The sequence below is a fragment of the Balaenoptera physalus genome (assembly GCF_965194825.1).
Source record: "Balaenoptera physalus genome assembly, chromosome: 17".
Lineage (NCBI taxonomy): Eukaryota > Metazoa > Chordata > Mammalia > Artiodactyla > Balaenopteridae > Balaenoptera > Balaenoptera physalus.
The window spans coordinates 56,905,383-56,929,217 of NC_138895.1; the positions used below are offsets into that span (position 1 = coordinate 56,905,383).

General features: G+C 36.2%; 1 long non-coding RNA gene across 1 annotated transcript in view; it reads right to left on the bottom strand.

Moving 5' to 3' along the window:
• Positions 1-23,835, bottom strand: part of LOC309647237 — a 526,943-nt gene that overhangs the window by 497,158 nt on the left and 5,950 nt on the right. The window lies entirely within an intron of this gene.

Genomic DNA, 23,835 nt, shown 5'->3' on the forward strand with positions numbered 1-23,835 from the left:
ATTTTTGACAAAAGCAATCCAATGGGGAAATTTAATTTTCAATTGTTTTCAACTGCTTGAAAAGGCTATATAGTCTTTTCAAACAATTACCATATGACTAAGCAATGTCTCTCAAAGAGGAATGAAAATATATGTCCACACAAAGACCTGTTCACAAATATTCATAGCAGTGTTATTCCTAATGCTATAAAAACTGTAAACAACCCACCAATCACTGAAAGGATAAACAAGTTGTGGTACATGTATGCAATTCAATACCGCTCAGCAATAAAAAGGAATTAATTACATGCATGATACATGCAACATCAAGATGAATCTCAAAATATTATGTTAGGTAAAAGAAATCAGACACAAAAAGCTACAAACTATATGATTATATGCCATCCTGAAAAGGACAAAATTATAGAGACAGAAATCAGATCAGTGTTTGCCATGGGCTGGGGCTGGGGGGAAGGGAATGACTGCAAAACAGATGGAAGAACTTTTTGGAGTTATAAAAATGTTCTATATATTAAAAAAAATTTTTTTAAATTGAAGTATAGTTGCTTTACAATACTTATTAGTTTCAGGTATAAACCATAGTGATTCAATGTTTTTACAGATTATACTCCATTTAAAATTGTTATAAAATATTGACTATATTCCCTGTGCTGTATCATGTATCCTTGTAGCTTATGTATTTATTTTATAAATGGTAGTTTGTACCTCTTAATCCCCTTTCCCTCTTTCCACTGGTAATCATTTGTTTGTTCCCTATATCTGTAAGTCTGTTTTATCTATTTGTTTGTTTTATTTTTTAGATTCCACATTTAAGTGATATCATACAGTATTTGTCTTTCTCTGTCTGACTTATTTCACTAAGCATAATACCCTCTAGGTCCATCAATGTTGCAAATGGTAAAATTTCATTCTTTTTTATGGCTGAGTAATATTCCAGGGTGTGTGTGTGTGCATACATATCACATATCTTCTTTACCCATTCATCTGTTAATGGACACTTAGGTTCTTCTTTATCGTGGGTATTGTAAATAATGCTGCTATGAACACTGTGGTGCATGTATCTTTTTGAGTTAGTGTTCTCATTTTCTTCGAATATATACCTAGGAGTGGAATTGCTGGATCACAATGTAGTTCTATTTTTAGTTTTTTGAGGACTCTCCATAATGTTTTCCATAGTGGCTGCACCAATTTACATTCCCACAAACAGTGTACTAGGGTTCCCTTTTCTCGCCAACATTTGTTATTTGTGGTCTCTTTGATGATGGCTATTCTGGAAAATGTCCTATATCTTGGCCACAGAGTGGTTAGACAACTGCGTACATTTGTCAAAAATGGTAGAACTATACATTTAAAAAGGGTAAATTTTACTGCAGGTAAATTAAACCTTAATGAATCTAACTCAAGCAAAAAAAGGTCTCTCAGAATTACTTTAGTAAGAAACTGGTTTAAATATACATATTTTTAACATCTTTATTGGAGTATAATTGCTTTACAATGGTGTGTCAGTTTCTGCTTTATAACAAAGTGAATCAGCTATACATATACATATATCCCCATATCTCCTCCCTCTTGCGTCTGCCTCCCACCCTCCCTATCCCACCCCTGTAGGTGGTCACAAAGCACTGAGCTGATCTCCCTGTGCTATGCGGCTGCTTCCCACTAGCTATTTTACATTTGGTAGTGTATATATGTCCATGCCACTCTCTCACTTCGTCCCAGCTTACCCTTGCCCCTCCCCGTGTCCTCAAGTCCATTCTCTACGTCTGCGTCTTTATGGTTTAAATATTTCTTAAAGTTTTCTAAGATTATTTTTTACTGAAAATATTTTGCAACTTCTTTTCTCATTCTATAGAAGTCTTTATTATGCTCTACACTATATATATGAGATATATATTTATATCTTATAATGTATTTTAAATCTATTTATATTTTATAAATAGTTATGTACTTTTATATTTATAGTTACAGAAATGAAGGAAACTTTCTTAAAGTTAATTTTGAGGACCATAGACATAATAGAGACAAAATATTGTATTAGAGAGACTAATAGGACTCAAATCCTAATAGAGACTCAAACGTCCATGTGTTTGAGTACTACCCCTCAGAGAAGCAGTATAGAAGAGCTCCCAGAAGAAAAGTGTTTCACGTTTAAATAATGTCTATTATTAGATACTGCAAGAGCTGTTGAGAATACAGAGTTCAAAGACAGATTCTTGCCCATAGGTTGCTCAGAAATAAATGTGGGAGACAGGCAAGTCAACTGTTATTGAAAATTCAGCATGATACAGAGTGTTATAGGTGTTTACATAGTGATAAGGAAGCACTTAAGAGGCTCATACAGTTCTAATTTAGAGAGAGGCAGTCATGGAATAGCTCAAGGAAGGGTTCCTTGGTGATGCCTGGGTTGAATTTAGCTGGTCATAGAATGTGGGACAGGGGGAGGGAGGAGCACTGCAGCAGAAGCAAAAGTATGAGATTATATTATCAATATCTTTGAGAGAATATTCAAGTGGTTCAGTATTGTTGGGATACAAGGAGTTTGTGGAGATTTTAATCAGGAGAATGATGTCAGATTTGAGTTTTACAAGGAAATTCTAATTGCAATGTGGAGGTTACTGAAGAGGTAAGACTAAAACAGAGAAACCAGTTAGGAGGCCCTTGTGGTCTCTGAGGTGGGAAATAAATAGAGTGTAAACAACTTGGTAGTGGTAATGGACATGGAAAAGAGAAGACATATGATAGAAATATTTAGAAGGTAGATTTGATATGATTTGAAGACTGAGTGGACATTGAGAGTGAGGAGAGATTGAAGGAGAGATTCTTTCGGGTTTTGTTAAGAAAACATTTAAGTGTTGTTCCAGATAAGAATCCTTCTCAAATTACTAGCATGACACATAAAACAATATTTATGCATTATTATTTCTTACAATCCCCTGCAGTATGAAAAAGGCAGGAGATTCTCAAAAACTGCTTGACCAATGAAAGAATTAGAATAGTAGAGAATTAAATGCTCATAATTGCAGATTTTGGGAATCGGCAGATGAGAGAATTTTTTAAATAGAATTTCAAGAAACTGTAATTGTTTCCAAGGCCCAGAAAGTACAATTCGTTCCAAAGCTATAATTGTCAAAACATATGAAAGATTTTGTAAGATTAAAAGCTCAGTATCTTTACTTTTGATACCTAAAGATTGTTAAAAATTTGAAGATAGTTAATAATAAAAAATATGAAGCTCTTTTTTTTTTCATGTATAATTATTATTTTTTTTCACACACACACACTGTATTTTATTTTTACAAGAGATAAATAGACTGACACCAAGCATTGTACATGGATGACCAAAACAAAAGCAACAATGATTGCAATTACCAAACATGAAACACACTCATACTATGTCATAATATTGACATTCAGTCCAGTAATCCTCCACTGTAACAGCTCCTTTACTTTGCAGTGAAAATTGATTTGTATATTCTTTGCCTCTGAGTCCTTGTGGGATTTTTTTTTTTTTTAAATTCAGACAGAAAGTCACAAAAATTATACTCATCCTCATCAGTTCACTCAGTCCCATGTAATTAATTTTTTTTTTCATCTTGATCTTTTGTTAGCACTTTTATGAGTTCATCAGTTTTTCATTAGAGTTCTGAAAATGCTTATTCATTCAGTTCAGCAGTACAGTCAGTTACCAGAAACCTGTACTTGTCAGAGTCTTTTCCATGAATTTCTTGAAGATGAAACCCTCTTATAGGAACATATTTGCAAAATCATCAGAGTACACCCAGAACTGTCTGTAAATGACAAAAGACTTAAAAATGACCACAGTTAAAGATTTGATGAGAGTTCATAATAATGCAGTTGACAAGAAAATTAGTTATTTCTGACATATACATTTTAAAGTAATAACTAGGATTATTACTTATAACATTATACCAGAACATATAAGATTTTTAGACATTTCATGTAATGTCTGAAACATTTATATTAACATATTTCCATACATATTTCCATACAAATACAAATATAAGATTTTTAGAAATTTCATGTAATGTCTGAAACATTTACATTAACATATTTCCATACAAATAACCCAATGAAAGTTTAGTATTAGTTGTTTTGTTTGTTTTTTTATACTGCAGGTTCTTATTAGGCATCAATTTTATACACATCAGTGTATACATGTCAATCCCAATCGCCCAATTCAGCACACCACCATCTCCACCTCACCGCAGTTTTCCCCCCTTGGTGTCCATATGTCCAATCTCTACATCTGTGTCTCAACTTCTGCCCTGCAAACTGGCTCATCTGTACCATTTTTCTAGGTTCCACATACATGCATTAATATACGATATTTGTTTTTCTCTTTCTGACTTACTTCACTCTGTATGACTGTCTCTAGATCCATCCACGTCTCAACAAATGACTCAATTTCGTTCCTTTTTATGGCTGAGTAATATTCCATTGTATATATGTACCACAACTTCTTTATCCATTCGTCTGTTGATGGGCATTTAGGTTGCTTCCATGACCTGGCTATTGTAAACAGTGCTGCAATGAACATTCGGGTGCATGTGTCTTTTTGAATTACGGTTTTCTCTGGGTATATGCCCAGTAGTGGGATTGCTGGGTCATATGGTAATTCTATTTTTAGTTTTTTAAGGAACCTCCATATTGTTCTCCATAGTGGCTGTATCAATTTACATTCCCACCAACAGTGCAAGAGGGTGCCCTTTTCTCCACACCCTCTCCAGCATTTGTTGTTTGTAGATTTTCTGATGATGCCCATTCTAACAGGAGTGAGGTGATACCTCATTGTAGTTTTGATTTGCATTTCTCTAATAATTAGTGATGTTGAGCATCTTTTCATGTGCTTCGTGGCCGTCTGTATGTCTTCTTTGGAGAAATGTCTATTTAGGTCTTCGGCCCATTTTTGGATTGGGGTGTTTGTTTCTTTGATATTGAGCTGAATGAGCTGTTTATATATTTTGGAGATTAATCCTTTGTCCGTTGATTCATTTGCAAATATTTTCTCCCATTCTGAGGGTTGTCTTTTCGTCTTGTTTATGGTTTCCTTTGCTGTGCAAAAGCTTTGAAGTTTCATTAGGTCCCACTTGTTTATTTTTGTTTTTATTTCCATTACTCTAGGAGGTGGATCAAAAAAGATCTTCCTGTGATTTATGTCAAAGAGTGTTCTTCCTATGTTTTCCTCTAAGAGTTTTATAGTGTCCAGTCTTATATTTAGGTCTCTAATCCATTTTGAGTTTATTTTTGTGTATGGTGTTAGGGAGTATTCTAATTTCATTCTTTTACATGTAGCTGTCCAGTTTTCCCAGCACCACTTATTGAAGAGACTGTCTTTTCTCCATTGTATATCTTTGCCTCCTTTGTCATAGATTAGTTGACCATAGGTGCGTGGGTTAATCTCTGGGCTTTCTATCTTGTTCCATTGATCTATGTTTCTGTTTTTGTGCCAGTACCATATTGTCTTGATTACTGTAGCTTTGTAGTATAGTCTGAAGTCAGGGAGTCTGATTCCTCCAGCTCCATTTTTTTGCCTCAAGACTGCTTTGGCTATTCGGGGTCTTTTGTGTCTCCATACAAATTTTAAGATGATTTGTTCTAGCTCCATAAAAAATGCCATTGGTAATTTGATAGGGATTGCATTGAATCTGTAGATTGCTTTGGGTAGTATACTCATTTTCACAATGTTGATTCTTCCAATCCAAGAACATGGTATATCTCTCCATCTGTTGGTATCATCTTTAATTTCTTTCATCAGTGCCTTATAGTTTTCTGCATACAGGTCTTTTGTCTCCCTAGGTAGGTTTATTCCTAGGTATTTTATTCTTTTTGTTGCAATGGTAAATGGGAGTGTTTCCATAATTTCTCTTTCAGATTTTTCATAATTATATATAGGAATGCAAGAGATTTCTGTGCATTAATTTTGTATCCTGCAACTTTACCATATTCATTAATTAGCTCTAGCAGTTTTCTGGTGGCAGTTTTAGGATTCTCTATGTATAGTATCATGTCATCCGCAAACAGTGACAGTTTTACTTCTTCTTTTCCAATTTGTATTCCTTTTATTTCTTTTTCTTCTCTGATTGCTGTGGCTAGGACTTCCAGAACTATGTTGAATAATAGTGGTGAGAGTGGACATCCTTGTCTCGTTCCTGATCTTAGAGGAAATGCTTTCAGTTTTTCACCATTGAGAAGGATGTTTGCTGTGGGTTTGTCATATATGGCCTTTATTATGTTGAGGTAGGTTCCCTCTATGCCCACTTTCTGGAGAGTTTTTATCAGAAATGGGTGTTGAATTTTGTCAAAAGCTTTTCCTGCATCTACTGAGATGATCATATGGTTTTTATTCTTCAATTTGTTAATATGGTGTATCACATTGATTGATTTGCGTATATTGAAGAATTCTTGCATCCCTGGGATAAATCCCACTTGATCGTGGTGTATGATCCTTTTAATGTGTTGTTGGATTCTGTTTGCTAGTATTTTGTTGAGGATTTTTGCATCTATATTCATCAGTGATATTGGTCTGTAATTTTCTTTTTTTGTAGTGTCTTTGTCTGGTTTTGGTATCAGGGTGATGGTGGCCTCATAGAATGAGTTTGGGAGTGTTCCTTCCTCTGCAATTTTTTGGAAAAGTTTGAGAAGGATGGGTGTTAGCTCTTTTCTAAATGTTTGATAGAATTCACCTGTGAAGCCATCTGGTCCTGGACTTTTGTTTGTTGGAAGATTTTTAATCACAGTTTCAATTTCATTACTTGTGATTGGTCTGTTCATATTTTCTGTTTCTTCCTGATTCAGTCTTGGAAGGTTATACCTTTCTAAGAATTTGTCCATTTCTTCCAGGTTGTCCATTTTATTGGCATAAAGTTGCTTGTAGTAGTCTCTTAGGATGCTTTGTATTTCTGCGGTGTCTGTTGTAACTTCTCCTTTTTCATTTCTGATTTTATTGATTTGAGTCCTCTCCCTCTTTTTCTTGATGAGTCTGGCTAATGGCTTATCAATTTTGTTTATCTTCTCAAAGAACCAACTTTTAGTTTTATTGATCTTTGCTATTGTTTTCTTTGTTTCTATTTCATTTATTTCTGCTCTGATCTTTATGACTTCTTTCCTTCTGCTAACTTTGGGTTTTGTTTGTTCTTCTTTCTCTAGTTTCTTTAGGTGTAAGGTTAGATTGTTTACTTGAGATTTTTCTTGTTTCTTTAGGTAGGCTTGTATAGCTATAAACTTCCCTCTTAGAACCGCTTTTGCTGCATCCCATAGGTTTTGGGTCGTCGTGTTTTCATTGTCATTTGTCTCTAGGTATTTTTTGATTTCCTCTTTGATTTCTTCAGTGATCTCTTGGTTATTTAGTAACGTATTGTTTAGCCTCCATGTGTTTGTCTTTTTTACGTTTTTTTCCCTGTAATTCATTTCTAATCTCATAGCGTTGTGGTCAGAAAAGATACTTGATATGATTTCAATTTTCTTAAATTTACTGAGGCTTGATTTGTGACCCAAGATGTGATATATCCTGGAGAATGTTCCGTGCGCACTTGAGAAGAACGTGTAATCTGCTGTTTTTGGATGGAATGTCCTATATATATCAATTAAATCTATCTGGTCTATTGTGTCATTTAAAGCTTCTGTTTCCTTATTTATTTTCATTTTGGATGATCTGCCCATTGGTGTAAGTGAGGTGTTAAAGTCCCCCACTATTATTGTGTTACTGTCGATTTCCTCTTTTATAGCTGTTAGCAGTTGCCTTATGTATTGAGATGCTCCTATGTTGGGTGCATATACATTTATAATTGTTATATCTTCTTCTTGGATTGATCCCTTGATCATTATGTAGTGTCCTTCCTTGTCTCTTGTAACATTCTTTATTTTAAAGTCTATTTTATCTGATATGAGTATAGCTACTCCAGCTTTCTTTTGATTTCCATTTGCATGGAATATCTTTTTCCATCCCCTCACTTTCAGTCTGTATGTGTCCCTAGGTCTAAAGTGGGTCTCTTGTAGACAGCATATATATGGGTCTTGTTTTTGTATCCATTCAGCCAGTCTATGTCTTTTGGTTGGGGCATTTAATCCATTCACGTTTAAGGTAATTATCGATATGTATGTTCCTATGACGATTTTCTTAATTGTTTTGGGTTTGTTTTTGTAGGTCCTTTTCTTCTCTTGTGTTTCCCACTTAGAGAAGTTCCTTTAGCATTTGTTGTAGAGCTGGTTTGGTGGTGCTGAATTCTCTTAGCTTTTGCTTGTCTGTAAAGCTTTTGATTTCTCCATCAAATCTAAATGAGATCCTTGCCAGGTAGAGTAATCTTGGTTGTAGGTTCTTCCCTTTCATCACTTTAAGTATATCATGCCACTCCCTTCTGGCTTGCAGAGTTTCTGCTGAGAAATCAGCTGTTAACCTTATGGGAGTTCCCTTGTATGTTATTTGTCATTTTTCCCTTGCTGCTTTTAATAATTTTTCTTTGTCTTTAATTTTTGCCACTTTGATTACTATGTGTCTCGGCGTGTTTCTCCTTGGGTTTATTCTGTATGGGACTCTCTGCACTTCCTGGACTTGGGTGGCTATTTCCTTTCCCATGTTAGGGAAGTTTTCGACTATAATCTCTTCAAATATTATCTCTGGTCCTTTCTCTCTCTCTTCTCCTTCTGGGACCCCTATAATGCGAATGTTGTTGCGTTTAATGTTGTCCCCAAGGTCTCTTAGGCTGTCTTCATTTCTTTTCATTCTTTTTTCTTTAGTCTGTTCCGCAGCAGTGAATTCCACCATTCTGTCTTCCAGGTCACTTATCCGTTCTTCTGCCTCAGTTATTCTGCTATTGATTCCTTCTAGTGTAGTTTTCATTTCAGTTATTGTATTGGTCATCTCTGTTTGTTTGTTCTTTAATTCTTCTAGGTCTTTGTTAATCATTTCTTGCATCTTCTCAATCTTTGCCTCCATTCTTATTCCGAGGTCCTGGATTATCTTCACTATCATTATTCTGAATTCTTTTTCTGGAAGGTTGCCTATCTCCACTTCATTTAGTTGTTTTTCTGGGGTTTTTTCTTGTTCCTTCATCTGGTACATAGCCCTCTGCCTTTTCATCTTGTCTATCTTTCTGTAACTGTGGTTTTTGGTCCACAGGCTGCAGGATTGAAGTTTTTCTTGCTTCTGTTGTCTGCCCTCTGGTGGTTGAGGCTATCTAAGAGGCTTGATGGGAGGCTCTGGTGGTGGGTAGAGCTGACTGTTGCTGTGGCGGTCAGAGCTCAGTAAAACCTTAATCCACTTGACTGTTGATGGGTGGGGCTGGGTTCCCTCCCTGTTGGTTGTTTTGCCTGAGGCAACCCAACACTGGAGCCTACCTGTGCTCTTTGGTGGGGTTAATGGCAGACTCTGGGCGGGCTCACGCCAAGAAGAACGTCCCAGAACCTCTGCTGCCAGTGTCCTTATCCCCACGGTGAAACAGAGCCACCACTCGCCTCTGCAGGAGACCCCCCAACACCAGCAGGTAGGTCTGGTTCAGTCTCCCCAGGGTCACTGCTCCTTCCCCTGGGTCCCAATGCACACATTACTTTGTGTGTGCCCTCCAAGAGTGGGGTCTCTGTTTCCCCCAGTCCTGTCAAAGTCCTGCAATCAATTCCCACTAGGCTTCAAAGTCTGATTCTCTAGGAATTCCTCCTCCCGTTGCCGGACCCCCAGGTTGGGAAGTCTGACGTGGGGCTCAGAACCTTCACTCCAGTGGGTGGACTTCTGTGGTATAAGTGTTCGCCAGTCTGTGAGTCACCCACCCAGCAGTTATGGGATTTGATTTTACTCTGATTGCGCCCCTCCTACCATCTCACTGTGGCTTCTCCTCTGTCCTTGGACGTGGGGTATCCTCCTTGGTGAAGTCCAGGGTCTTCCTGTCAATGATTGTCCAGAAGCCAGTTGTGATTCTGGTGCTCTCGTAAGAGGGAGTGAGAGCACGTCCTTCTACTCCGCCATCTTGGTTAATCCTCTGAAGCTCTTTTAGTGATATCAGTTACTTAGGTGTACTATTTCTTTAAATCTTTAAAAATATTTTAATTTGTATTTTTCTTATAAAGAACTACTGTAATTTCCTATTGCTATTGTTTTTAACATCTTTATTGGAGTATAATTGCTTTATAACATTGTGTTAGTTTCTGCCGTATAACAAAGTGAATCAGCTATATGTATACATATATCCCCATATCTCCTCCCTCTTGCGTCTCCCTCCCACCCTCCCTATCCCACCCCTCTAGGCGGTCACAAAGCACTGACCTGATCTCTCTGTGCTATGCGGCTGCTTCCCACTAGCTAGCTATTTTACATCTGGTGGTGTATTTATGCCCATGCCACTCTCAATAGACTTTCCCTTGAAAAAGCATATGCATGATTTATATACATTTAACAAAAGTAACTCAGTACTATGTGGCTGCTTCACGCTAGCTATCTATTTTACATAGCACAGGGAGATCAGCTTGGTGCTTTGTGATCACCTAGAGGGGTGATATGGGGAGGGTGGGAGGGAGGGAGATGCAAGAGGGAAGAGATATGGGAACATATGTATATGTATAACTGATTCACTTTGTTATAAAGCAGAAACTAACACACCATTGTAAAGCAATTATATTTCAATAAAGATGTTTAAAAAAAAAAAAAAAGTAACTCAGTAAATTCTCCACCTTACTGTTCACACTCATTAATCTTTTCCATTCTGTTCAAATGCCCATTCCTATTCTTATCCTTCTTATTTTCAGTTGAAGACCTCACTTCCCAGTTTACCAACGAAATAAAGACATCCAGCCTGAACTCCCTCACTCTCCTCTGTCCCTCCCAAACTACTGGAAGGAAATTTTCCTTCATGGAAAATGATTTCTAGTGAAAAGTGACTGACTTTCAGGTATATTGCACAAAAAAAAACTAAATATGAACCTTCCTAGTGTTGTGATACACGAGTTGAATATTGATTTAAAACTTGAGCTGGATTTACAGCCTGACTTTGACTTATTCAATTACCGATAAAGAAACTAAGGCCCAAAGAGGTTCAATAACAGTCCACGGTGACCAAATAATTTTCTTCACCTTAAAAGGTCCGTTCTAGTTCTAAAAATCTATTATCCTATGATTAAAAAGAAAATCTATGACTAGATTATGGGTAATAGAGAGAAAAATACAAAATAAATTGGCTGTAATTTATCAAAATAAAAGCAGACCATGGTTATTTAAAATCTAGTTATGAAGAGGCAAAAAATAAAGAGTATATCAGTGTCTATTAATTTATTTAAAAAAATTATTAACGGTCTACCAGGAACTATTCTAGGCTGTGGGGATACAAGCAATACAAACCAGACAATAATTCCTCCTTTCTGGGCTCACATTCTAGTGAAGGGTGACAGAGAATACAAAACGAAATAAGCAAAACTATGCATCACATCAGATGATGAGAAGTGCTATGTAATAACAGAGAAGTATGCTAATTGCCAAGAGCTGGGAAGAGGGAGAGTTACCCTAAATAGGGTCATTGGGGAAGGTCTCACTAGGAAGGTGACATTGGAGCAAAGATTTGAAACAGAAAGAATAACCCACATAATGATTGGGGAGTGGGGGACAGGGACATGGTGGGAAGGTAGGGGGATGCAGGGAAGCGATCTTTTTAGGCAGAATGAAAAGCAAGTACAAAAGCTTGAGGTGGTACCATTTCTAGCAGGTTTCATGAACAAGAGGCCAGAACAAGAAGGCCAATGGGGCTAGAGTAGAGGGATGGAGGATTAACATGCAGTAGAATAGGAAGGTATTAGAAGAGCAGCTTGGCATAAGGCCTTATCTTTATAATGAAACAGAAGCTGTTGCAAGATGTTTGAGTAAAGAAATGATGTGATCTAACTTATCTTTTAAAAGGCCCAGTTGGACTTTTCTATTGACTATAAGAGAGCAAGGGGCTAAACAGGAACCAGTGAGAAGGCAGTTGCAATAATCCAGGTGAGACATAGATGTGGTGAGAAGTGGTTAAAGTCTGGATGTATTTCAAAGGCAAAGTCAACAGGATTTGCTGACAGGTTGGATGTGAGATATGAAAGACTACAAGGTTTTTTGGTTTGAACACCTGAAAGGATGGAGTTGCTATTACTGATAAAGGAGAGACTATGGGAGATGCTGTCTTAGATGGAGACTGAAGAATGTAATATCAAGAGTTCAATTTTGATCATGTCAAGTATGAGATGATTTTTAGACATCCAGTTAAGGATGTCAAGTAGGTAGTTAGATATATGAGTCTGAAGTCAGAGGGCAGATCTAGGAGGGGAGATACAAACTAAGAAGTCACCAGCAGATATGTGGCATCTAAAGCTATGTATCTGGATGAGATTACAGAGATGTTCAATGACTTAGCTTTGGGGCATTTGAACATTGCTTTGTCAAAAAGATATGAAGGATCAAATAAAGGAGTTTGAGAAAAAGCAGCCAGTAGGGTAGGAGGAAAACCAAGAGAGTGAGTGCCCTGGAAGCCACAGTTTAAAATGCTGCTCAAGTAAAATGAGGACTGAAAATGAACCACTGGCTTTAGAAAGGTGAAGGTCATTTGCGTCCTTGATAAGAGATATCAGGGGAAAGAGGTTTACAAAAGTCTGATGGGAGAAACTACAACATGTTTTGTACTTACAATCCATAAAAAAGAGAAATAATGATGGAGAAGGAAGAATTGCTGGAATGACAAGCTGACTTGAAGAAAGGGTGTGGAATCTAGTGATCAAGTGCAGGGGTTGCCTTTAGAAGCACGAACAACTCACAAATGGGAACAAGAGAGAAATCAGAATATATACTGTTTACAGAAAACAGCTTTTGCTCATTTATTACTATTACTTTTCTTAGGTTCATATTTTATATTTGACTTATGAGTTCATTATTTTAAAAGTAAGTTAACTCCTTTTTGTTTTATTTTTGTACGTATTTTATTTTTATACATACTAAACAGTACTTTCTAGATTTGAGAATATCTCCTTTCAATCCAAAAAACTTGCTTGCAGCTCAAGCAATTCCAGTGTGCTGCAATGCCATCCAAATGGCAGAAATAACTCAGATTCATATATGACGTTCCAAGCCTTCTTTACTGTTTTCCTTAACCAAGAAAAAAGTAATTAGGATACCTCATTAAGGACATTCCATTAACAGGGATATGCCAAGGTTCTTTTTACTCCATACTGTTTACGTAAAATATAATCTCCCTTCATACTCTTTACCCTAGGGTACTACTCTGGTAACACCCTGGGGTAAAGAATATGCAGGGAGATTATATTTCAATATTCAGGGAGACAGTATTTAGCATTTGCTATATTTAGGCTAAATAAATACACTTGTCCTCTTTCTTATGATTCATAATTTGGAGCAAGTAAGAGGATATTAGTAAATTATTTAGACATTACAAATATTTTCATTGACTTATCAATAAATAATATGCTAAATATTATTAATAATGAAAATATCAGAACTACAATACAGTTTCAAAAATTCAAGTTGTCTTAAATATAAATGCGAAACTACCTTGTTTTTCAAAAACAGTGACTTCTAAGTTCGTATCTCCTGCCTAGTCCTTAGTAGACATTCCAAGTCTCTTTACTGTTTTCCTTAACTAAGAAAAAAGTAACCATCATACTTCATAAGGGCATTCTATTAATGGGATATGCCAAGATACCATTCTTGTTACTCTCTATTATTTACATTTGTAATTTATTGACTATATATGTATATATAAATATAAATATATATATTTAATATATAAAATGAAATATACATGCAAGCCAACAGAATGGTTTACATACTAGCTATATTTGAGCTTTTCGTCTGGTAAATTTATTTGGTACAACAGAGAAAAAAAACCAAAGCAAATCCCACATGTGTTTTGATGCTGCTACTGAATGTATGACTATATAGCGGTTTTATTCCTGAGGTATTAGGTTAGCCAAAAAGTTTGTTCAGTTAGTGAATACATTGTTCAGTAAAATTCTTGGTGAAATAAAAAAGGTTTTTTATTTTTAATTTAAAACCGAACAAACTTTTTGGCCAATGCAATACAAAACACTGCCACCTTACCTGTTAGTAGAATTTAAACTAAAATAAACACAATTAAGAATAATGTGAAAAACAACATTAAATTAATAAAATTACCACCCTTTTCATGTTTCTAGAAAAATTACCTTTTGTAAATTAGTAAAATTTCTAAGAAGGACTATATATTATCCCAGGACAACATGTGCTGTGGTCTTACATTTTTCTTTTTTTTGCCTTAAACAGTGTATTTTTTTTCTAGTGCTGATATAACAAAATGTCATAGACTGAGTGGCTTAAACAACAGAAATTGATTTTGTCACAATTCTGGAGGCTAGAAGTCCAAGATCAAGTTGTCTGCAGGGTTGTTTCATCTGAGGCCTCTCTCCTTGGCTTGTGGGTTGTGACCTTCTCCCTGTCTTCACCTGGTTTTCCCTCTGTGTCTTAACCTCTTCTTCTTGTAAGGACACCAGTCCTATTGGATTAGGGTCCACCCTAACAAACCCATTTTAACTTAATTACCTCCTTAAAGGTCCTATCTCCAAATACAGTCAATTCTGAGGTACTGGATTGAGCTTCGGAATATAAATTTGGGGTGGGGGGGCATAATTCAGCATATAACAAACACTACAGTTAGTTACAGGGAAAATGTGTAACTTGGAGAAGGCCTTAGGGTATTTTTCTTTTATGTAGTCATAATAATTAAAAGGTAGGCCCATCAAATTAATCCACTGAAATTCTTTTTATTATAATGATTAAATGTTTATTCCTTATCATTTTAAACAGAATCATCACTCAGTGTTCTTTGAAAAACTAAAAATGGTGGAATGGATTATACAAATTTCTTTATAATTTACAAGGCTCTTTCACATATTTTTTCCTGGGAAATTGACACTCATAGAAATTAAAAACTATGGTTATGCCTAAAACTTTTCTTATTCTTCATTCAATGGCCATTAAACTACACTATGTAACATCTAAAAAAGAAAACAGCAGATGGAAATTCATGTGTATGAGGATTTTGGAGACTTAAAAAGTCAGTATAAGTTTTTCTAAAAGAATGACCTAAGCCTAAAGTTGCACAATGCTTTTTCAAGGACCATAAGAATGTTTGCCTGCATCTACAATACGGTGGCAGAAGCAGGGTGAAATTAAGAAGAAAGGACAGGCTTTGGTAAATTAGACTAAGCTATCTTCCTAACCTGAATACTTACGTTAGCAAATAATTTACAATCAGACTTTTCTCAGACTCTGATAAAGTAATTTGAAAGCTTTGGCCAATGTGTAAAAGTCCAGGTGGCTCCCAGTGGTAGAGAGTGACTTTAGTAAACTAAAATTCTGTACTGTATTTTTAAGGTTGCAGTTTAAAGAGCAGAGCCACATTTCATAAGATCAGTGGCAAACACATGGCATTCTCCTCCTCTGGGGATGTCCCTAGAGTTCCATCACTCAGATTGATCAAATTAACTGAATCATTGTTCCACTCATTGAGCCTGTGTGTTCACTGCCTCAAAATTCACAACTCTGCTAACTGTGGCTTCCACTATTATGGTGTGTTTTTTTCCTGTTGGCTAATACCATGCTTTTGGGTGAGAAGCTATAGGACATTATAGTTGAAGTTTCTCTATGTAAATTCAGGAAAATTCTTCAGGCTATTTTTTTCAGGTTGAAATCCCTAAAGTATTATGCCCTGGGGATAAACTCAGGACCTGGCAAGAGCAATGAGCAGAAAAGGGAATCTGAATTTATTCTACGTGAAGTAAGGAGAAAACTTGCGATTGAACATGCCTCTTGTTTCCTCATTCTCCTGAAGCCCCAATAAAGTAAGTAAAGGAGTAAAAAGGGACAAAAAATATATAAGAAAAAAAAAGAAGGAAGATATGATGAGGGATTTCAACAGAATTCTTTCGGAGATGGAAAGCAGATGGATAGTGGTGTTCAATAAAGAAAGCTATAACCTGGGTGCCTAGACAGACGGTTATCCATGAGAAACACGTTTCTTCTTCTCCTTCATCTCCTTTTTCTTTCTCTTCTTCTTCCTCCTCTTCCTCCTTCTCCTTGTTCTCTTTTTAGTCTAATTTGCCCTACAGAAACCTGGAAAGGTTTAGGACATGGAAGCACAAGGCACTGGGGGAGGTGGTGGTGAGCTCAATGCTGAGAACAAGGAGAGTGGTTGAAAGTGGCTAGACCCTTGGATTTCATCTACTCCCCACACCTCTAAATAAATCTTTCTTTATTTTCTTCCCACCTTCTACCTTGAAGAGTACCAATATTTTAGCTTTTAGGTGAAATACCACATCTGAGAGGCTCTGGACACTAGTCAGTATGGGAAATGGGGCTGAAGCCAAAATGACTAAGTCCAAAATTTTGTACTGATTGGTAAGACTCTAGCTCCCCTTCTCTACCTGTTCCTGGAACACAGGATTGAGGTATGTACCCTCCCAGGTGGGAGAATAAAAGAATACTTCTCTGGGGAAGCAAATGACCCCAAAGAAAACACCTATTGAAAGAGATGATTGAGAGATTCCAATGAAAAAAGAAAAGCATGTTCACTACCCATCATTATACAGTTGAGGCACCCTATTCACAAACATATTGTGCTTCCCTATGGCATTCTAGGCTCTTATGCTTAAATATGAAACAGACAATTAAGTATCATAAGACATTTGAGGAGAGTCCTCAACAAGAAAGACAGACATTAGACTAGATAAAGAGAAAATAAATTACATAAAGAAAACAGACACACTAAAAGGGGCAAAACATACTTTAAGGAATATTCTCAAAGAAATAACATGATTATTACAAGCATAAAACAAGAACAAGCATGCTATAAAAACAGAACAGAGAATAAGAAAAATTATTGGAAATAAAAAATAAGATAGGTAAAATGAACAATTCAGTAGGAGATTTGGAAGATAATATTGAAGAAATTTCCCAGCTGGTAGAACAAAAAGATCAAGCAGAGGGGAAACAAGAGATGAAAAGTAAAGAACTTAGAGGATCCAACAAAAGATCCAATTTCCAAACAAGAAAATGGAGAGAATCATCAATGAAATCATCTATAGAATTACACAAGAAAATTCCCCAGAACTAAAATGTGTAGATACCAGTCCAGATTGGAACAGGGGGATATAAGAAAAATAAAAGCAAAGGAAGAAGAAATTGATTTTAAACACTTGAGAAACAGTACTGAAAAACTACAGTAAATTTAGGCAAATGAAAAACAAATAAAAACTGACAAATGAAAACTTTAGGCAGTTACTAATTCCAGGAAAAAATAAAGGGTTGTACAGGAAGGAAGGAGTAGTTGCAGTGCCCTACTTGTGCAAAATATCCTTTTTTGTTCTACTTTACCTACAGGGACAAAATGTATTTAGACAATCAGAATAAAGTAAACCCTGTATAGGAAGGACTGGGAAAGGGGAATGGAGGCAGTGGGAAAAATAACATTGCTACACAGAGATAGCAGTAAAATATGTTATTTAGAAATATGAAACTACTAGAGAAAACAAATTTTTAGAAAAATTCAGTGTTTGGTTTGGGAGAGGAGGATTGGCATTATTATAATTCTTTCAGTAAAATTTGCCTTAATAAAAACTATGTACGTACATTTGATAAAAATAAAAATCTAACTAAAATTAATACAGGGACTTCCCTGGCGGCACAGTGGTTAAGAATCCACCTGCCAATGCAGGGACATGGGTTCAAGCCCTGGCCCAGGAAGATCCCACATGCTGCGGAGCAACTAAGCCTGTGTGCCACAACTACTGAGCCTGTGCTCTAGAGCCTGCAAGCCACAACTACTGAGCCCACGTGCCACAACTACTGAAGCCCGCATGCCTAGAACCCGTGCTCCACAACAAGAGAAGCCACCGCAATGACGGGTAGCCCCCGCTCGCCGCAACTAGAGAAAGCCCGCATGCAGCAACGAAGACCCAATGCAGCCAAAAAAATAAATAAGTTAATTAAAAAAAGAAAAGTAAAATTAATACAAAAGGGAAAAACAAAGATTATAATAAAAGGTAAGAGAGACTGGAAAATGAACAGTCAAGACTTAGACATTTCATATATATGCAAAATTTAAATATTCTAAAAGAACTTTTAAGTGTAAAGCTGGACCCTATTTGTAATAGTATTTTAAAAATACAGTCAAATGATACTTCTCTTATTTTCACATTATGTTAGTACCTTGGTTTATGAAATTTATGCTTTTGTTTGGCATCTTTAAATTTACATAAAATATATACTAATTTTTTGAAAACAAGAACAAAAGATCCAAACTGTCACACACAGCATTCTACCAAGTTAATAAGAGTTACTCTGTAACAGTATATCTCTGCAAAACTTGGTTTTCAAAGTGAGACTAGGGAACAGCTCACTTCCTACCTTAGTCATTGGTTGTAAGGAACAGAGACTCACTCAAACTAGCTAAGTAATGACGGGGAATTTATTTAAAGGGTAAAACACTATTTAAAAACTCAAGGGCAAGTTTTAATTTTATTTATTTATTTTTTTAATTTGTTAACATTCTGATTTTTTTTTTAGAAACTCACGTTCTTTTATTTTTATTTTATTTATTTATTTATGACTGTGTTGGGTCTTCGTTTCTGTGCGAGGGCTTTCTCTAGTTGTGGCAAGTGGGGACCACTCTTCATCGCGGTGCGCGGGCCTCTCACCATCGTGGCCTCTCCTGTTGTGGAGCACAGGCTCCAGACGCGCAGGCTCAGTAATTGTGGCTCACGGGCCCAGTTGCTCCGTGGCATGTGGGATCTTCCCAGACCAGGGCTCGAACCCATGTCCCCTGCATTGGCAGGCAGATTCTCAACCACTGCGCCACCAGGGAAGCCCGAGGGCAAGTTTTATGAGAGAATGGAACAAGGAAACAGAATGCCATCAAAATCCAAGCCTGTTGACTTCATTCTATTCTCTCGCTCCAGGGCCACAGGGACTCTCATTTCTTCATCCTTGTATGCACCTCAATCACTGTTTTTTCTCTATGGAGCACATCTCCCTGTTTCACTTATACTAGACCAAACATGGCCACTAGGGTCAGCTTTGGGTGATCTCTCTAAATGTTCCAAAGTTGTGACAAGAATTCCTAATTCCAAATGCCTGGAAGATGAATCTGATTGGCTCAGCTTGAGTCAGGTGCCTACAATTGATCCAATCAGCCTCAGCTGTGTTTATCTGGTGGGGTGAATGGTGTGTGGGGGGGAGGTGTCATGTGACCCCATGCTCACTCAGCAAGGATTGTGGGAAGAGAGAAGAGATGACAAACAGGCAAACTGACTAACAGGTTTGCTTTATCTTTTCACCTCTCTTGATAAGAACTAAAAAGGTTTCTTTCAATCCCTATCCCAGTTACTCCAAACAAAAGTGTCTACTCAGTAGGAGTGTCTACTCAGTGAATTCGAGTGAATGACAGGTATCCCAAATGACGTAGTGAAATGTGAAAAGTGTAAGGAGAGAACTTCCCTGGTGGCACAGTGGTTAAGAATACGCCTGCCAATGCAGCGGACACAGGTTCGACCCCTGGTCTGGGAAGATCCCACATGCCACAGAGAAACTAAGCCCGTGCACCACAAATACTGAGCCTGTGCTCTACAGCCCATGAGCCACAACTACTGAAGCCCACGCGCCTAGAGCTGGTGCCACACAACAAGAGAAGCCACCGCAATGAGAAGCCCGCGCACCGCAAGGAAGAGTAGCCCCCACTCGCCACAACTAGAGAAAGCCCAAGCACAGCAACCAAGACCCAACGCAGCCAAAAATATAAATAAATAAATAAATTTATTTTAAAAAATGTGTAAAGAGAAATGTATGTCTCTCTTCTCACTCTTGAATAATTTTTATTTCACATGTATATGTTAGAATTCTAAATCAGGGGAGTTATAGGAAACGTTTTTAGTCCTATTTTCCCTCTTTGAGACATTCCCACAACTGACCAGTATTTTTGGTCAATATGATTACCTTGTGATGTAAGTTGTTACTTGAAGATTTTCATTATGGCTGTTAGTGGTATGAGAATAGATCTGTGTCACAGGAAAAGTTTTCCAGAATTTCCAGAAGTTATTGTTCAAGCTATTGTTGCTTCACTTATTATTAAAGGATTAAAAATTACATTTTTATTTCCAACTATGGGAAACCAATTCTTACATCCCCATCTATTTTATATCCTATGTAGGTAAGTAATGAGGAATAGGGTTAGGATGATGAGTGATGGGCTGGAAGAAATACGTTAGATTTTTAAAACACAAGCTATTTGAACTAGCATTATATTAGCCCCCATAAAAATATCCCATATGTTCATTTCTTGATAATTGCTTTCATTTCCTTTTAAAGCTGAAAAAAATAAAACAAAATTAAAATTATGTTAAATGATACTCATATCTTGGCTTTTTCCCTAAGGACATCAAGGAGAAATTCCAAAGAGAAGAGAAAAAGGAGAAATACTGTATGTTAGCAGGGTTTATCAGCAGTGTTTTTATGGGTTGAAGAGGTTCAGTTTTAGGTTATGTGTGGGAAAAGATGTGAGACAGGTGTGATTATAATCTCATTGCATTCCACATCTTCATAAGTTGGTTTCGAGTAGGTAGTTGCTTATTTTATAAATTTAAGAAACCATTTGGGCTTCTTGTATATCTTGCTAAAAATTCAAGACAATTGCCTGCAGATTTTACAAATTTAAAGTAGATGGATTTAAAGTAAAGTGTGGATAAAAATGTAACAAATAGAAATTACCTTTGCTTCCTCCAAGATATTATTTTCAAATCTATATCAGGCTTCCATTTAACTGTCACTAAGGAAATATTACACAGTTTGCTACATTATCCTGTACTAGAGCTGAATGATGAATGGAAAAGAAAATAGAACTAGTCTATGAAATGATGACTTCATTAGAGTGATTATTTTATTTTTTATTTTTTTAACATCTTTATTAGAGTATAATTGCTTTACAATGGTGTGTCAGTTTCTGCTTTATAACAAAGTGAATCAGTTATACATATACATATGTCCCTATATCTCTTCCCTCTTGCATCTCTCTCCCTCCCACCCTCCCTATCCCACCCCTCTAGGTGGTCACAAAGCACCAAGCTGATCTCCCTGTGCTATGCGGCTGCTTCCCACTAGCAGAGTGATTATTTTTAACCACTTAAAATTTATTGTATTCATGTGTCAGGTATTGTGCTATGCTTTCACAGCAATTATCACATTTAATTTTCTAAATAACCTCTGAGGTAGGTATTATTATTTTCTATCAAATGAGATATCAGGGACTTACATAAAGTCATATTATTAATAATTTGTAAAGCCAGAAATGAAGTCAAAGTTTTAGAATTCCAAGGAATATCAGTGTTTTAGTATACTGACTGCAATTGAAAAAAACAAGTATTTAGTAGAGTTCTTTTTTGGGGGCAGTAACTGTGAGAAATGTCATGTCCTTATATTTGTGTCATATATTTATTCAGATCTTTATTTGCATGGTTACAATTTCACTTGGCTTTCTATTCCTTTAGTGACAATTTCTTCAAAAACCTATGTCTCCTCAAGAAGAATCTAAAGAATTTCATGTAGTTCTTATTCCATTTTCAGACAGCCTGAGGTATAATTCATTTATAATACAATAAACTGAATGTATGTAAAATACCATTTGAATAGTTTTGACATTCACACTTGTGAAATCATCACTGCAATCAAGATAATAAACATATCCATTACTCTCAAAAAATAAACAGGGACTTCCCTGGTGGTGCAGTGGTTAAGAATCCGCCTGCCAATGCAGGGGACACGGGTTCGATCCCTGATCCAGGAAGATCCCACATGCCGCGGAGCAACTAAGCCCATGTGCCACAACTGCTGAGCCTGTGCTCTAGAGACCGCGAGCCACAACTACTGAGCCCGTGTGCCACAACTACTGAAGCCCACTCGCCTAGAGCCTGTGCTCCGCAACAAGAGAAGCCACCCCAATGAGAAGCCTGTGCACCACAACAAAGAGTAGCCCCAGCTCACTGCAACTAGAGAAAGCCCGCGTGCAGCAATGAAGACCCAATGAAGTCATAAATAAATAAATAAATATTTTAAAAACAAACAAACAAACAAAACCTATGTCTCCTCATAGGTTTGGCCACTGGTAACTCAGATACATTTCAGAAACTCCGGTACCTGAGTCTTCCAGCAAAAAGAGTTTTTATATTTTATTGAGTAATACATACTTTTTCTTCCTTAAATTAAAAAATTCTTCATCTTTTCTAATTAGAAAAAAATTGCCTATCTAAGTTAATTTCATATAACTGCTCTTATGTGACTGTAATTTTTTGGAAAAGAACTCTCAAAATCAGACCAATGTACTCTGGTTGAATTTTTGCTTTTCAGTTAATTGTGCTTAGCATGCAGCTCAGGTTGATAATCTTGTCTGTGTTGACACTAAAGTATCTACTTATAGATATTATGCTGCCAGTTATAACTATTTTCATAAGTGATCATCTAAATTTAGCTCTTGATAGTTCAAAAATATCTAACTGTTATCAACACTTCTCAAAAAATATCAACATTATTTTGTTTTTAATTTTCTAGCATTTTAGAATGGGAAAACTTTTGTTCAGAATTAATGGTTAAAGGTTTTACTAGCTATTTATGAACTAAGTGAAAACCTGCAAGACTATTTTCCATTGTTTTAAATATATAGTGCAAATCCGACATCTTATGTCCTCTACTCATATTGAATCAGGCTAGATTAAGGATAATAATCATAAATACCATTTCTGGCTACTAAATGAATTTATTCCTTAAATTTTATGTTAGGTGGTATCATAACTGGGGCAACGAATACATTAAAATAGATTAGTTTTCACAAGTTTGACTTAACATGTTATATATCTCAAACTACAGTTAAATGTCATAGACTCTTTTATTTTCAATGAATTCCAATGAGGCAAAAAACACAAACAAAAAGCATAATTCCTCTGAGACTTTACAGAGTATGGAGATCTGTAATTCATGAGATTACTAATTTTAATTCCTGCACAGGGATATTGTTTGATCTACTATTTTATTGAGAGGCTGGATTTTAGCTGTGAAATTTACCTGCAAAACTGTTTGATAATAGAAAATAACATGCTTTTGCTTTCAGTATTACTATTGTAAGAAAAAAATAGACTAAAACCAGATTATTAAGGCCTCCTTTTTTTTTCTTCCTAAGGACAGCAAGGAAGTCACTATACAAAGTAAAATAAAAATAAAGAGAAAGCATAGATTTGTGAAGGCACAAATCAGATTCAGAAATTTCTCCTGGCCTGAAGCATTACAACACACACAGCATGCAGGAGAGATCTTTAAGGGAGTCTGCCCTGTGTCATCAAGGGTCTAGATTACATCATCATTGATTTCATCTTCTCCATCTCCTAATTTTAATGGCTCTGCTTTCCCAAAGGCTGCTGTAATTTATCCCATGGGTACTCAAAATAAGCGAAATTTAAAACAGAAACACTGCTTCTGTGTTGTCTTTATTGTCTTTGCCTTTTTTTGATACCACATCTATTTGCAGAGATAACAGTACCTTCTGCTCCAGTTCCAATGAAAATGCTCTTTATATATTCACTGTTTTATCAATGAGATGAAGAATTTTTGTGATTTGTTAAATAAGACACGAATAATACATTTACTCTGCTTTACTGTAAAATTTAACCATAATGAATTTTGCTGAATTTATGAGACAAGAGCTATATCCAAAATAAATTTGGATGAAATGTTTTGCAGCATGTGATAATTCAACTATAATTTTATATTTTTTCTTACATCAG